The following is a 15,352-nucleotide window of genomic DNA, read 5'->3' on the forward strand; positions in this document are numbered from 1 at the left end:
GATATTCGGGACTTACAATTTTGTAAGTAAAGGCTTTTTTCTGCCCACTCTTCCATAAAGGGCACCTCTATGCAGTCTATGGCATAGGGCAAAGAAAGATTGCAACATAACACGTACGATGATCGCATCGCACTGCACGGACTGATCCGGCACCTCTCCTAACCTGAGCATGACAGCGTGATGTATTTCTATGCAGCTGTCAAGCTCAGGTTAGGAGAGCAGACAGCTGGTAAGAGATTTACGATATGATCCTTGCATGAGTTATACAGCAGTCCGTCTCTTCCATTATTGTGGCCATATAGACAGATTCTCCAGTCTCTGCTTGAGAACTCTGCAGCTCCTTCACGGTTGCCTTTGGTCTCTGTGCTGTCTCTCTGATGAATGCCCTCCCTGCCTGGACTGAGAGTTTTGGTGGGCGGCCCTCTCTTGGCAGGTTTGTTGTGGTACTATGTTCTTTCCATTTGATGATAATGGATTTGATGGTGCTCCAGAGGATCATCAGAGATTGAGATATTTTTTTTTAGAACCCAACCCTGACTTGTTCTTTTAAACAACTTTGTCCGTGACTTGTTTAAAGATCTCCTTGGTCTTCATGGTGTTTGGTTAGCGGTACCTCTTGATTAATACTGTTGCAGCCTCTATGGTCTTTCAGAAAAAGTAAAGTGTATATACTGACCAACCATGTGACACTTAAATTGCTCATAGGTGGACTTCCGTTCACTAAGCATGTGACTTATGAAGGTAATTACTTGCACCGTAAATTTTTAGGGGCTTCATAGCAAAAGACGTGAATATACTGTATATGCACAGGCCAATTTTTAGTTTTCCCATTTCATTTCTCTCTTCTCCGATGTGATCGCACATCAGAGGACAGAGAAATGGGGTCCCTAATCGCCCCCCCGATACTTACCCTTGTCCCACGGTGCTCCTCGTGGCTCCCGATGTGCGCCGCCATCTTCTTCTGGGAAAAAAATGGCAGGCGCATGCACAGTGTGCCCGTCGGCCGGCAACCAGCAGATCTTTGTAGTCTCAGCTGCCGGGGGTAGCCGAGACCCCAAAGAACATGATCGGGATCAGTTTTTACCGACCCCTGTTTTGCGATTGCCGGTAATTAACCGTTTACTAGCAACTGCAAAAAAAGTGATGTCTGTCATTCTCTGTACTCTGATGTGATCGCACATCAGAGGACAGAGAAATAGTGGGATCGAGGACCCTGTTATACTTACTGGTGTCCCTGGGTCCTCCTGCGTCCCCTCCTGGCCACCGGATTCTTCCTCCAGTAAGAAAATGGCGGACGAATGCGCAGTGTTCCCGCCGTGATCTGCCGGCTGGCAGAAGAAGATTCTTCCTCTTGTTTTATTTTGGACACTGTGAGATCCTATCACAGTGATCAAAATAGAAAAAATAATAAATAACCCCTCCCTTTATCACCCCCTTAGTTAGGAAAAAAACAATAAAATAAAAAAAATATGTATTTCCATTTTCCAATTAGGGTTAGGGTTGAGGCTAAAGTCAGGGTTAGGGTTGGAGCTAAAGTTGGGTTAGGGTTGGTGCTAAAGTTAGGGTTAGGGCTAGGATTGGGGCTAAAGTTAGTGTTAGGGTTGGGGCTAAAGTTAGGGTTATAGTTTGCTAAAGTTAGGGTTGGAGCTAAAGTTAGGGTTAGAGTTGGGGCTAAAGTTAGGGTTAGAGTTGGGATTAGGGTTGGGATTAGGGTTAGGGTTGGTATTATGGTTAGGGTTGGCATTAGGGTTAGGGTTGGCATTAGGTTTACGTTTGGGATTAGGGTTAGGTTTGGAATTAGGGATAAGTTTAGGGTTGGTATTAGGGTTAGGGGTGTATTGGGATTAGGGTTGAGATTATGATTAGGGGTGTGTTGGGTTTAGGGTTTTGATTAGGGTTAGGGTTGGGATTAGGGTTAGGGGTGTTTTGGGGTTAGGGTTGTGATTAGGATTATGGATCGGGTTGGGATTAGGGTTAGGGGTGTGTTGGGGTTAGGGTTGGAGTTAGAATTGGGGGGTTTCCACTGTTTAGGTACATCAGGGGGTCTCCAAACGCGACAGCCAATTTTGCGCTCAAAAAGTCAAATGGTGCTCTCTCCCTTCTGAGCTCTGCCGTGCGCCCAAACAGTGGTTTACCCCCACATATGGGGCATCAGCGTACTAATCAGGACTAATTGGAAAACAACATTATAACAACATTTGGGGTCCAGTTTCTCCTGTTACCCTTGCAAAAATAAAAAATTGCGGGCTAAAAAATAATTTTTAAGGGGAAAAAAAGGATTTTTTATTTTCACGGCTCTATGTTATAAATTTCTGCGAAGCACTTGGGGGTTCAAAGTGCTCACCACACATCTAGATAAGTTCCTTAGTGGGTCTAGTTTCCAAAATGGTGTCACTTGCGGGGGGTTTCCACTGTTTAGGCACATCAGGGGCTCTCCAAACGCGACATGGCATCCGATCTCAATTCCAGCCAATTCTGCATTGAAAAAGTCAAACGGGACTCCTCTTCCAAGCTCTGCCATGCACCCAAACTATGGTTTACCCCCACATATGGGGTATCGGCATACTCAGGACAAATTGCGCAACAACTTTCATGGTCTAATTTCTCCTGTTACCTATGTGAAAATAAAAATCTGGGGGGCAAAAATATCATTTTTGTAGAAAAAATGTGATTTTTTTATGTTCACGGCTCTACGTTATAAACTTCTGTGAAGCACTTGGGGGTTTAAAGTGTTCACCACACATCTAGAAAAGTTCCTTAAAGGGTCTAGTTTCCAAAATCGTGTCACTTGTGGGGGGTTTCTACTGTTTAGGCACATCAGGGGCTCTCCAAACGTGACATGGCGTCCGATCTCAATTCCAGACAATTCTGCATTGAAAAAGTAAAATGGAACTCCTTCTCTTCCAAGCCCTGCCGTGCACCCAAACAGTGGTCTACCCCCACATATGGGGTATCGACGTACTCATCCACGTGGTATATAGCAGCCACGTAGTATATAGTACAGCCACATAGTATATAGCACAGCCACATTGTATATAGCAGCCACATAGTATATAGCATCCACATAGTTTATAGCAACCACATAGTATATAGTAGCCACATAGTATATAGCACAGCCACGTAGTGAGACCACTAAGTCATCTGGGTAATTTCGCAATGCATCTCTGGGAACGGAAGCTGGCGGCAGCCTCGCCGCTCGCGCGTATCGGTGGACACCGGAGGGTGAGAATAGCACCATTTTTTATTATTATTTTTAACATTATATCTTTTTACTATTGATGCTGCATAGGCAGCATCAATAGTAAAAAGTTTGTCACACAGTGTTAATAGCAGCGTTAACAGACTGCGTCACACCGCGTTATGCCGCGGTGTAATGCAGTCTGTTTAACGGACTGCTAAAACACTACGTGGGTGGCCGGCGCTGACTGGGGGGGGGAGTATGGAGCGGGCACTGACTGCAGGGCAGTAGGGAGCGGCCATTTCGCGGCCAGACTGTGCCCGTTTGGGATTTCCGTGACAGACAAACAGATGGAAGTACCCCTAAAACGGTTACATATATAGATTCATAGTCTATGGGTACAATTCTGAATTTCATTGTGTAATGTATCATCGATGTATGTGGTTGGGGTCTATGGCATTGTTCATCCTGAGCTTACAAGTTGAGCTCTCACTTCTGGACAGGCATGAGGAGAGTACAGCTGAGCTGACAGTGATATGAGAAAACGAGAGCTGATAGACAGGTTTGCAATGTGACACAGCTGCATATCAACCTTATCTGAAAGGTGTTAGTCATCTGGGCTCTATACCCAGCACTCTCTATTCTCTATTCATGCAGGAGATTAGATCAGGAGATGAGCTATGTATTCTCCTTAGGGTACCGTCACACAGTGGCGCTTTTGATATCGTGACGTTCCAGCGATATCCATACAATATCGTTGTGTCTGACACGCAGCAGCGATCAGGGATCCTGCTGAGAATCGTACGTCGTAGCAGATCGTTTGGAACATTCTTTCGTCGCTGGATCTCCCGCTGTCATCGCTAGATCGGTGTGTGTGACACCGATCTAGTGATGCGTTCGCTTGTAACCAGGGTAAACATCGGGTTACTAAGCGCAGGGCCGCGCTTACTAACCCGATGTTTACCCTGGTTACCAGCGTAAATGTAAAAAAAAAAAAACAGTACATACTTACATTCCGGTGTCCGTCAGGTCCCTTGCCGTCTGCTTCCCGCACTCACTGACTGCCGGCCATAAAGTGAAAGCAGAGCACAGCGGTGATGTCACCGCTGTGCTGTGCTTTCACTTTACGGCCGGCAGTCAGTGAGTGCGGGAAGCAGACGGCAAGGGACAGACACCGGAATGTAAGTATGTACTGTTTTTTTTTTTTTACGCTGGTAACCAGGGTAAACATCGGGTTACTAAGCGCGGTCCTGCGCTTAGTAACCCGATGTTTACCCTGGTTACCCGGGGACCTCGGCATCGTTGGTCGCTGGAGAGCTGTCTGTGTGACAGCTCTCCAGCGACCACACTACGACTTACCAACGATCACGGCCAGGTCGTATCGCTGGTCGTGATCGTTGGTAAATCGTATAGTGTGACGGTACCCTTACATCTCACAAACGATGATAAACCTAAAGCTATGGTGGTGGTTTCCTCTGTAGTATGTTGCTGCCTGCTTATAATTGGATCAACAAAACAAGTGTAAATCAAATCAATGTTTGGTGAGACCACCCTTTGCCTTCAAAATTGCATCAAAGCATTAATTCTTTTAGGTACACCTGAACACAGGTTTTTCACAGGAAGATTGTTCCAGAGATCTTGGAAAACTAACCACAGATGTTAAGTAGATGAAAGCGAAAGGAAAAACGAGCAAAATATATCCCATAAAACTTATATAAAGTTTATTTACAAACAAACTAGTACATTGAAAATTTCATAACAAAATTAACATAAAGCGACAAAGTGAATAGATGATTTGCACGATGTAAAGCACATTGGCCCCAGTAATTTGTAATGGATAGGGGATAGCAAAAAATAGCAGCAAATATTTATAAACTGCTAGTGCTCATACAATAAGTGTTCCCAGGTTTCAAAAGGTATTAATCCATAAACTTTTTCCATAGCATGTATATATATTTCTTAACTAAAGGATTAAGGTGTGTACCGCTTTAAGAGAAACAAAAAACTGCAAAAGTAAAGATAAATTCTGCTCTTACCCATTGTATCCACCTGGGACTAGATGCTATCAGCCCAATGTGCGTTTCGCGTGGTCTTCCACGGGGGGCTGTCACAAAGCACGCATTGGGGCTGACAGTGGTACACACCTTATTCCTTTAGTTAATAAATATATATGCATGCGATGCAAAAAGTTTATGGATTAATATCTTTTGGAATCTGGGAACAATTACTGTATGAGCACTAGCACTTTATAAATATTTGCTGCTATTTTTTGCTATCCCCTATCCATTACAAATTACTGGGGCCAATGTGCTTTACATCTGTGTAAATCATCTTCACTTTGTCGCTTTAACCCCTTCACCCCAAAGCCTGTTTTCACCTAAGTGACAGGGCCAATTTTTACAATTCTGACCACTGTCACTTTATGAGGTCATAACTCTGAAACGCTTCAACGGATCTTGGTGATTCTGACATTGTTTTCTCGTGACATAATGTACTTCATGAAAGTGGTAAAACTTCTTCGATATGACTTGCATTTATTTGTGAAAAAAAACAAAAATTTGTCAGAAATTATGAAATATTAGCAATTTTCAAACTTTTAGTTTTTATGCCCTTAAATTAGAGAGTTATATCACACAATATAGTTAATAAACAACATTTCCCACATGTCTGCTGTACATCAGCACAATTTTGGAAACAATTTTTTTGTTAGGGAGTTATAAGGGTTAAAAGTTGACCAGTGATTTCTCATTTTTGCAACAAAATTTGCAAAACCATTTTTTTTACGGACCACCTCACACTTGAAGTGACTTTGAGGGGTCTATATGACAGAAAATGCCCAAAAGTGACACCATTCTAAAAACTGCACCCCTCAAGGTACTCAAAACCACATTCAAAAAGTTTATTAACCCTTCAGGTGCTTCACAGGAATTTTTTGAATGTTTAAAAAAAATTTAACATTTAACTTTTCACAAAATTTTTACTTCAAGTCCAATTTGTTTCATTTTACCAAGGGTAACAGGAGAAATTGGACCACAAAAGTCGTTGTACAATTTGTCCTGAGTACGCCGATACCCCATATGTGGGGGTAAACCGCTGTTTGGGCACATGGCAGAGCTCGGAAGGGAAGGAGCGCCATTTGACTTTCCAATGCAAGATTTGCTGGAATTGAGATCGGAGCCCATGTCACGATTGGAGAGCCCCTGACGTGCCTAAACAGTGGAAATCCCCACAAGTGACTTCATTTTGGAAAGTAGACCCTCTAAGGAACTAATCTAGATGTGTGGTGAGCACTTTGAACCTCCACGTGCTTCACAGAAGTTTATTATGTAGAGCCGTAAAAAAAAATTCTTATTAATTTTCACAAAAAATGATCTTTTTGCCCCCAATTTTTTTTCACCAAGGGTAACAGGATAAATTGGACCCCAAAGGTTGTTGTGCAATTTGTCCTGAGTACGCCGATACTTCATATATGGGGATAAACCACTGTTTGAGCGCATGGCAGAGCTCGGAAGGGAAGGAGCGCCATTTGAATTTTCAATGCAAAATTGGCTGGAATTGAGATCGGAACCCATGTCGCATTTGGAGAGCCCCTGACGTGCCTTAACAGTGGAAACCCCCCACAAGTGACCCCATTTTGGAATGAAGACCCGCTAAGGAACTTATCTAGATGTGTGGTGAGCACTTTTAACCCCCAAATGTTTCACTAAAGTTTAGAATGTAGCGGTGTGAAAATTAAAAAATCATTTTTTCTTTCCACAAAATAATGTTTTAGCCCGCAATTTATTTTTTCGCCAAGGGTAACAGGAGAAATTGGACCACAAAAGTTATTGTCCAATTTGTCCTGAGTACGCTGATACCCCATATGTTGGGGGGAACCACCGTTTGAGTGCATGGCAGAGCTCGGAAGGGAAGGAGCGCCGTTTGAAATGCAGACTTAGATGGATTGGTCTGCAGTCCTCATGTTGCATTTGCAGAGCCCCTGATGTACCTAAACAGTAGAAACCCCCCACAAGTGACCCCTTATTGGAAACTAGACCCCCCAAGGAACTTATCTAGATGTGTTGTGAGAGCTTTGAACCAACAAGTGTTTCACTACATTTTATAACGCAGAGCTGTGAAAATAAAAAATATTTTTTTTTCCACGAAAATTATATTTTAGCCCCCACGTTTTTATTTTCCCAAGGGTAACAGGACAAATTAGACCCCAAAAGTTGTTGTCCAACTTGTCCTGAGAACGCTGATACCCAATATGTTGGGGGGAACCACTGTTTGGGCGCACAGGAGAACTCGGAAGGGAAGGAGCAGTGTTTTAGTTTTTCAAAGCAGAATTGGCTGGAATTGAGATCGGACGCCATGTCGCGTTTGGAGAGCCCCTGATGTGCCTAAACAGTGGAAACCCCCAATTCTAACTGAAACCCTAACCCCAACCCTAACCCTAGCCCCAACCCCAACCCTAGCCCTAACCCTAGCCCTAACTCTAACCCTAATGGGAAAATGGAAATAAATACATTTTTTTACATTTTATTATTTTTCCCTAACTAAGGGGGTGATGAAGGGGGGTTTGATTTACTTTTATAGCGTTTTTTTTGGCGGATTTTTAGGGTTGGCAGCTGTCACACACTAAAAGACGCTTTTTATTGCAAAAAATAGTTTTTGCATCACCACATTTTGAGAGCTATAATTTATCCATATTTTGGCCCACAGAGTCATGTGAGATCTTGTTTTTTGCGGGACGAGTTGACGTTTTTATTGGTAACATTTTCGGGCAGATGACATTTTTTGATCGCTTTTTATTCCGATTTTTATGAGGCGGAATGAACAAAAACCAGCAATTCCTGAAATTCTTTTAGGGGGGGCGTTTATACCGTTCCACGTGTGGTAAAATTGATAAAGAAGCTTTATTCTTCAGGTCAGTACGATTACAGCGATACCTCATTTATATCATTTTTTTATGTTTTGGCGCTTTTACACAATAAAAACTATTTTATATAAAAAATAATTGTTTTTGCATCGCTTTATTCTGAGAGCTATAACTTTTTTATTTTTCTGCTGATGACGCTGTATGGCGGCTTTTTTTTTGCGGGACAAGATGACGTTTTCAGCGGTACCATGGTTATTTATATCCGTCGTTTTGATCGCGTGTTATTCCACTTTTTGTTTGCCTGTATGATGATAAAGCAATGTTTTTTGCCTTGTTTTTTTTTTTTTTTGCGGTGTTCACTGAAGGGGTTAACTAGTGGGATAGTTTTATAGAGCGGGTCGTTACGGACGCGGCGATACCAAATATGTGTACTTTTATTGTTTTTTTTTAATTTACATAAATAAATGGATTTACTGGGAATTTTTTTTTTTTTCTTTGGCGATTTTTTTTTATTTTTTTATACATTCTATTTTTTTTTTTTACTTTCTACCATTGTCCCAGGGTGGGACATCACTGTATTAGATCAGATCGTTGATCTGACAGACAAGCTTAGGTGGCTTTCCGGCGCCTGCTCTCAGCAACTCTCAGCAGGCGCCGGCTAGCCATGTCATTTCATGACCCGGAAGGAGTCCGGCGGCCATCTTGGATCCGGGGACTCCTTCCGGGTCACCGGAGCAACGCGATCTCATCGCGTTTCTCCGGTGGGAGAGCGCAGGGAGCCCCCGTCCCTGCGCGATCCCCCTCTATGCCGCTGTCACTACTGACAGCGGCATCAGAGGGGTTAAATGCCCGCGATCGGCGCTACCGCCGATCGTGGGCATTGCTGCGGGGTGTCAGCTGTCATATACAGCTGACACCCGCACCCGATCACGGCGGCGCTCAGCGCGAGACCGCGGTGATCGGTGCGCCGTACTAGTACTGCTGCTGGCACAAATGCAGTGCCGGCAGCGCAGTACTAGTATGGCGCATGTCGCGAAGGGGTTAAGATAATTTTGTTATGAAATTTTCAATGTACTAGTTTGTTTGTAAATAAACTTTATATAATTTTTATGGGATATATTTTGCTTTTTTTTTCTTTCATTTTCATTCATTATGGGAGTATCCCGTGCTAAAATAGCCTCCCTCACCACTTAGTATAGGGTTTAATTCATGTTTTAATTAGTGATGAGCGAGTATACTCGTTACTCGAGATTTCTCGAGCACGCTCGGGTGTCCTCCAAGTATTTGTAAGTGCTCGGAGATTTAGTTTTCATTGCCGCAGCTGAATGATTTACATTTGTTAGCCAGCATAAGTACATGTGGGGGTTGCCTGGTTGCTAGGGAATCCCCACATGTAATCAAGCTGGCTAACAGATGTAAATCATTCAGCTGAGTTGAGGAAAACTAAATCTCCGAGCACTAAGAAATACTCGGAGGTCACCCAAGCGTGCTCGGGAAATCTCGAGTAACGAGTACACTCACTCATAACTAGTTTTAATATGTGTTCTGTTTCAAGGATTTTGACTAGATCTTCCATAGAAGTAGACTTGCAAAAATCCTTTTGTCTATTTATGTCATCTCAGACAGACTCATTGTTATCCTTTTTGCTAAAGAAAGCTCTTAATAACATTGGCTGTAATGTTTGGAGTTATTGTCCTGCTGCAGAATAAATATGGAAACAATCAGACACTTTCCTGATGATATTGCTTAATGGATAATTATCTGCCTGTAGTAAAAATGGTGGTTGGCAGTATTGTAGTGGAAACAATTGTATTCTTACATGGAAGTAATTTTATTATATGATGTATATTTGCATACAAAGCTAGGTCTACATAGGTATAAATAAAAACCAAACCTGATGGTGGCAACTATGCATAAACTGAACCTGGTTGCAAAGACAACAGCAGCACAGGTACAAGGTTTGTGCCGAGAAAGGACATTCGGAGATGTGTCTGTGCTTCCTGACCTGTTGTCCAGCACAGAGAAACTGCAGATAGAAATTTGGCAAAGAATAAAGAGTCTGCTTCCTCCTGTATAGATAAGATCCTGCTCCTGTAAAGGAAACTCAGTCTAACAATCCATCTATCCACAGCGGAAAGATGGAATGATGTGCATATGCCAGTGAGCAGAGGAAGTGGCGGAAACGTCTCATGACTTTGGAAATTTTAAGCACTCCGAGATTACTAGCAACAAGTAACCACAAGTAAAATAATGCTGAACTCTATTATTTATTATCCTGCCCTTTCAGGGACCTAATCAAAAAGGCTATTGTATGTGTACTTGATGAATAACACCATTTATGGCTATTATATGACTAGTATAATGCATTTCTTTCCAGTATTCCCCTCTGCAAGCCCTATCTCTGTTTTTTTTTATTCTCTCTGAGCTGGTGGATAGAGTCTAGTTGCTATAATTTCTCCTATATACAATAAATAGAGACTTGAGTGATTCCTATTGTTCTTTCTCTGTAGCATGTGACAGAAGCAGCAGCATGAAAGCCAGACAGCAGCATTGAGCTGTGTGGCTGTGAATGCAGCTCATGAGGTAAAACAGTTTCTTGAAGCATCAGCTTCATCTGCTTCTGTCTGTCCTAGTCTGCTTGTCTCTAACCGTGCTGAGTATTCCTCACTTCTCCCCATTACAATCTCCAAAGAGAATAATAGTAGGTTTAACAAGTCACCTCATTGTGCTGGCACTTTGTTTTGCTTTGACCAAGACTGATGTCAGCTGGCATTTTCCCACACCCAAGAGTTCATTTGAGTTCATGCCGGCAGGGAGCGCAGCTTCGGTGACGTCACCGCTACTCACTAAAGCTTTGCTCCCAGCATTTCATTAATTCCCCAGTAGTTTGCAGCCGGGAGCGGTTGCTTTAGCAGCGCTCCTGGTTGTAAACTGTACAGTCCCCTAGATATGGATTACTGCGTGGGACTGACTGTACGACGGACAGGTATGAGTATATTGTTGTTTTTTTTATTTTACATTTTTTACAGGAGATCGAGTGCTTCGCTTGGAATGGCAGTAACAATAAAATGGTGAAACAGTGTGTAGTGTCTTATTTCATTAAAATACTTTATTCTGCATGTGTGTGTGTTTATTTAACCCTTTACATACTATAGGATTAGTAATGGATGGGTGTCTTATTGACACCTCTCCATTACTAAGCCGGCTTAATGTCACCTTACAATACATAGGTGACATTAACCCCTTATTACCCCATGTGCCAGCACTACAGTGCAATAGGAAGAGAGGCTAAGTGCCAGAATTGTCGCCTCTTACAGATGCGCTTTTTCTGGGGTGGCTGGGGGCAGATGTTTTTAGCCGGGGGAGGGAAGGGCAATAACCATGATCTCTCTGTATTCTATTAATATCTGCCCTCAGTCACTGGCTTTCCCTCTCTGGCGAAGAAAATTGCGCGGGAGCCCACAAAATTATTTCTGTGATTTAATTCTTTAACACCTACAGCTCAAAAGTGTTACACACAATACTAATATACTAATAACATTATTAGTTAGGGACATATGCACAAAAACAAGAAAAAGCAGAGGCCATACAAAAAGGGATCACCAAACAGCATGGATTTGTACAAAAAACAACACAGCTTTATTAAGGTGCAAATACAGGACAGATCATTTTAAAAACATCTAAAAACACTTAGAACAATGCCTATAATATGGCAGGTGCCTGTACACAAGGTGAAAGGGGGAAAACAGGAACACATACAGATATGTATCTCAGTGACCTATATGGACAGCATATTAATAAAGTGCAAAAAGCATGATAACACAAATAAGGCCTAAATAGCTAATAGAGCTGCACATGAAAAAATATACTGTGGTACAGGAAATGTGCTAAAATATGCAACATATGACAGTAGGAGGGCGTTAAACTAGAAGAAGAGGGGACGGGAAGAAAAACATTAGACGCGAACAAAGAAGACCCAGGAAAACATACTCAGAAGGGAGGTAAGAACATTTCTAAAACAATCCACAGCGAGGAGATTGGAACAAAACAAAATCCTCTAAACTGCAGGCTCGCAAACGCCAGAAGCCTGACAAACAAGATGGAAGAACTAGAAGCAGAAATATCTACAGGTAACTTTGACATAGTGGGAATAACCGAGACATGGTTAGATGAAAGCTATGACTGGGCAGTTAACTTACAGGGTTACAGTCTGTTTAGAAAGGATCGTAAAAATCGGAGAGGAGGAGGGGTTTGTCTCTATGTAAAGTCTTGTCTAAAGTCCACTTTAAGGGAGGATATTAGCGAAGGAAATGAGGATGTCGAGTCCATATGGGTCGAAATTCATGGAGGGAAAAATGGTAACAAAATTCTCATTGGGGTCTGTTACAAACCCCCAAATATAACAGAAACCATGGAAAATCTACTTATAAAGCAGATAGATGAAGCTGCAACCCATAATGAGGTCCTGGTTATGGGGGACTTTAACTATCCAGATATTAACTGGGAAACACAAACCTGTGAAACCCATAAAGGCAACAGGTTTCTGCTAATAACCAAGAAAAATTATCTTTCACAATTGGTGCAGAATCCAACCAGAGGAGCAGCACTTTTAGACCTAATACTATCTAATAGACCTGACAGAATAACAAATCTGCATGTGGTCGGGCATCTAGGAAATAGCGACCACAATATTGTACAGTTTCGCCTGTCTTTCACTAGGGGGACTTTTCAGGGAGTCACAAAAACACTGAACTTTAGGAAGGCAAAGTTTGACCAGCTTAGAGATGCCCTTAATCTGGTAGACTGGGACAATATCCTCAGAAATAAGAATACAGATAATAAATGGGAAATGTTTAAGAACATCATAAATAGGCAGTGTAAGCGGTTTATACCTTGTGGGAATAAAAGGACTAGAAATAGGAAAAACCCAATGTGGCTAAACAAAGAAGTAAGACAGGCAATTAACAGTAAAAAGAAAGCATTTGCACTACTAAAGCAGGATGGCACCATTGAAGCTCTAAAAAGCTATAGGGAGAAAAATACTTTATCTAAAAAACTAATTAAAGCTGCCAAAAAGGAAACAGAGAAGCACATTGCTAAGGAAAGTAAAACTAATCCCAAACTGTTCTTCAACTATATCAATAGTAAAAGAATAAAAACTGAAAATGTAGGCCCCTTAAAAAATAGCGAGGAAAGAATGGTTGTAGATGACGAGGAAAAAGCTAACATATTAAACACCTTCTTCTCCACGGTGGAAAATGAAATGCTAGGTGAAATCCCAAGAAACAATGAAAACCCTATATTAAGGGTCACCAATCTAACCCAAGAAGAGGTGCGAAACCGGCTAAATAAGATTAAAATAGATAAATCTCCGGGTCCGGATGGCATACACCCACGAGTACTAAGAGAACTAAGTAATGTAATAGATAAACCATTATTTCTTATTTTTAGGGACTCTATAGCGACAGGGTCTGTTCCCCAGGATTGGCGCATAGCAAATGTGGTGCCAATATTCAAAAAGGGCTCTAAAAGTGAACCTGGAAATTATAGGCCAGTAAGTCTAACCTCTATTGTTGGTAAAATATTTGAAGGGTTTCTGAGGGATGTTATTCTGGATTATCTCAATGAGAATAACTGTTTAACTCCATATCAGCATGGGTTTATGAGAAATCGCTCCTGTCAAACCAATCTAATCAGTTTTTATGAAGAGGTAAGCTATAGGCTGGACCACGGTGAGTCATTGGACGTGGTATATCTCGATTTTTCCAAAGCGTTTGATACCGTGCCGCACAAGAGGTTGGTACACAAAATGAGAATGCTTGGTCTGGGGGAAAATGTGTGTAAATGGGTTAGTAACTGGCTTAGTGATAGAAAGCAGAGGGTGGTTATAAATGGTATAGTCTCTAACTGGGTCGCTGTGACCAGTGGGGTACCGCAGGGGTCAGTATTGGGACCTGTTCTCTTCAACATATTCATTAATGATCTGGTAGAAGGTTTACACAGTAAAATATCGATATTTGCAGATGATACAAAACTATGTAAAGCAGTTAATACAAGAGAAGATAGTATTCTGCTACAGATGGATCTGGATAAGTTGGAAACTTGGGCTGAAAGGTGGCAGATGAGGTTTAACAATGATAAATGTAAGGTTATACACATGGGAAGAAGGAATCAATATCACCATTACACACTGAATGGGAAACCACTGGGTAAATCTGACAGGGAGAAGGACTTGGGGATCCTAGTTAATAATAAACTTACCTGGAGCAGCCAGTGCCAGGCAGCAGCTGCCAAGGCAAACAGGATCATGGGGTGCATTAAAAGAGGTCTGGATACACATGATGAGAGCATTATACTGCCTCTGTACAAATCCCTAGTTAGACCGCACATGGAGTACTGTGTCCAGTTTTGGGCACCGGTGCTCAGGAAGGATATAATGGAACTAGAGAGAGTACAAAGGAGGGCAACAAAATTAATAAAGGGGATGGGAGAACTACAATACCCAGATAGATTAGCGAAATTAGGATTATTTAGTCTAGAAAAAAGACGACTGAGGGGCGATCTAATAACCATGTATAAGTATATAAGGGGACAATACAAATATCTCGCTGAGGATCTGTTTATACCAAGGAAGGTGACGGGCACAAGGGGGCATTCTTTGCGTCTGGAGGAGAGAAGGTTTTTCCACCAACATAGAAGAGGATTCTTTACTGTTAGGGCAGTGAGAATCTGGAATTGCTTGCCTGAGGAGGTGGTGATGGCGAACTCAGTCGAGGGGTTCAAGAGAGGCCTGGATGTCTTCCTGGAGCAGAACAATATTGTATCATACAATTAGGTTCTGTAGAAGGACGTAGATCTGGGGATTTATTATGATGGAATATAGGCTGAACTGGATGGACAAATGTCTTTTTTTGGCCTTACTAACTACGTTACTTACTAACTATGTTACTAAACATGGGATCCTGAGATCACTAATAAGGCCCCATAGATAGATGGCACGTAACGTAGTACACAAATAAACAACACTATCTGAGTATATAAACTGCTAAGATATACAAAATGTGCTGAAAGCATACAGAGTGCCGACATGGGATCCTGAACTCAGTGGTAAGGCCCTATAGATATATGGCACATAATGCAGTACGCACACACTGGTAACAGTACCTAAGTTCGAACAGGAGAATGAATCCAACTATGCATAAAGGGTGTATAAAGTAGAACAAGCATGGAAGCCCTATGTCCCATGGTACTCAGTAATGCACACCTAAAAATAAGCCAGTAGCAGTATAGTACTATACCCAGGGTATTCGCTT

The sequence above is a fragment of the Ranitomeya imitator genome, chromosome 5, assembly GCF_032444005.1.
Source record: "Ranitomeya imitator isolate aRanImi1 chromosome 5, aRanImi1.pri, whole genome shotgun sequence".
Classification (NCBI taxonomy): Eukaryota; Metazoa; Chordata; class Amphibia; order Anura; family Dendrobatidae; genus Ranitomeya; species Ranitomeya imitator.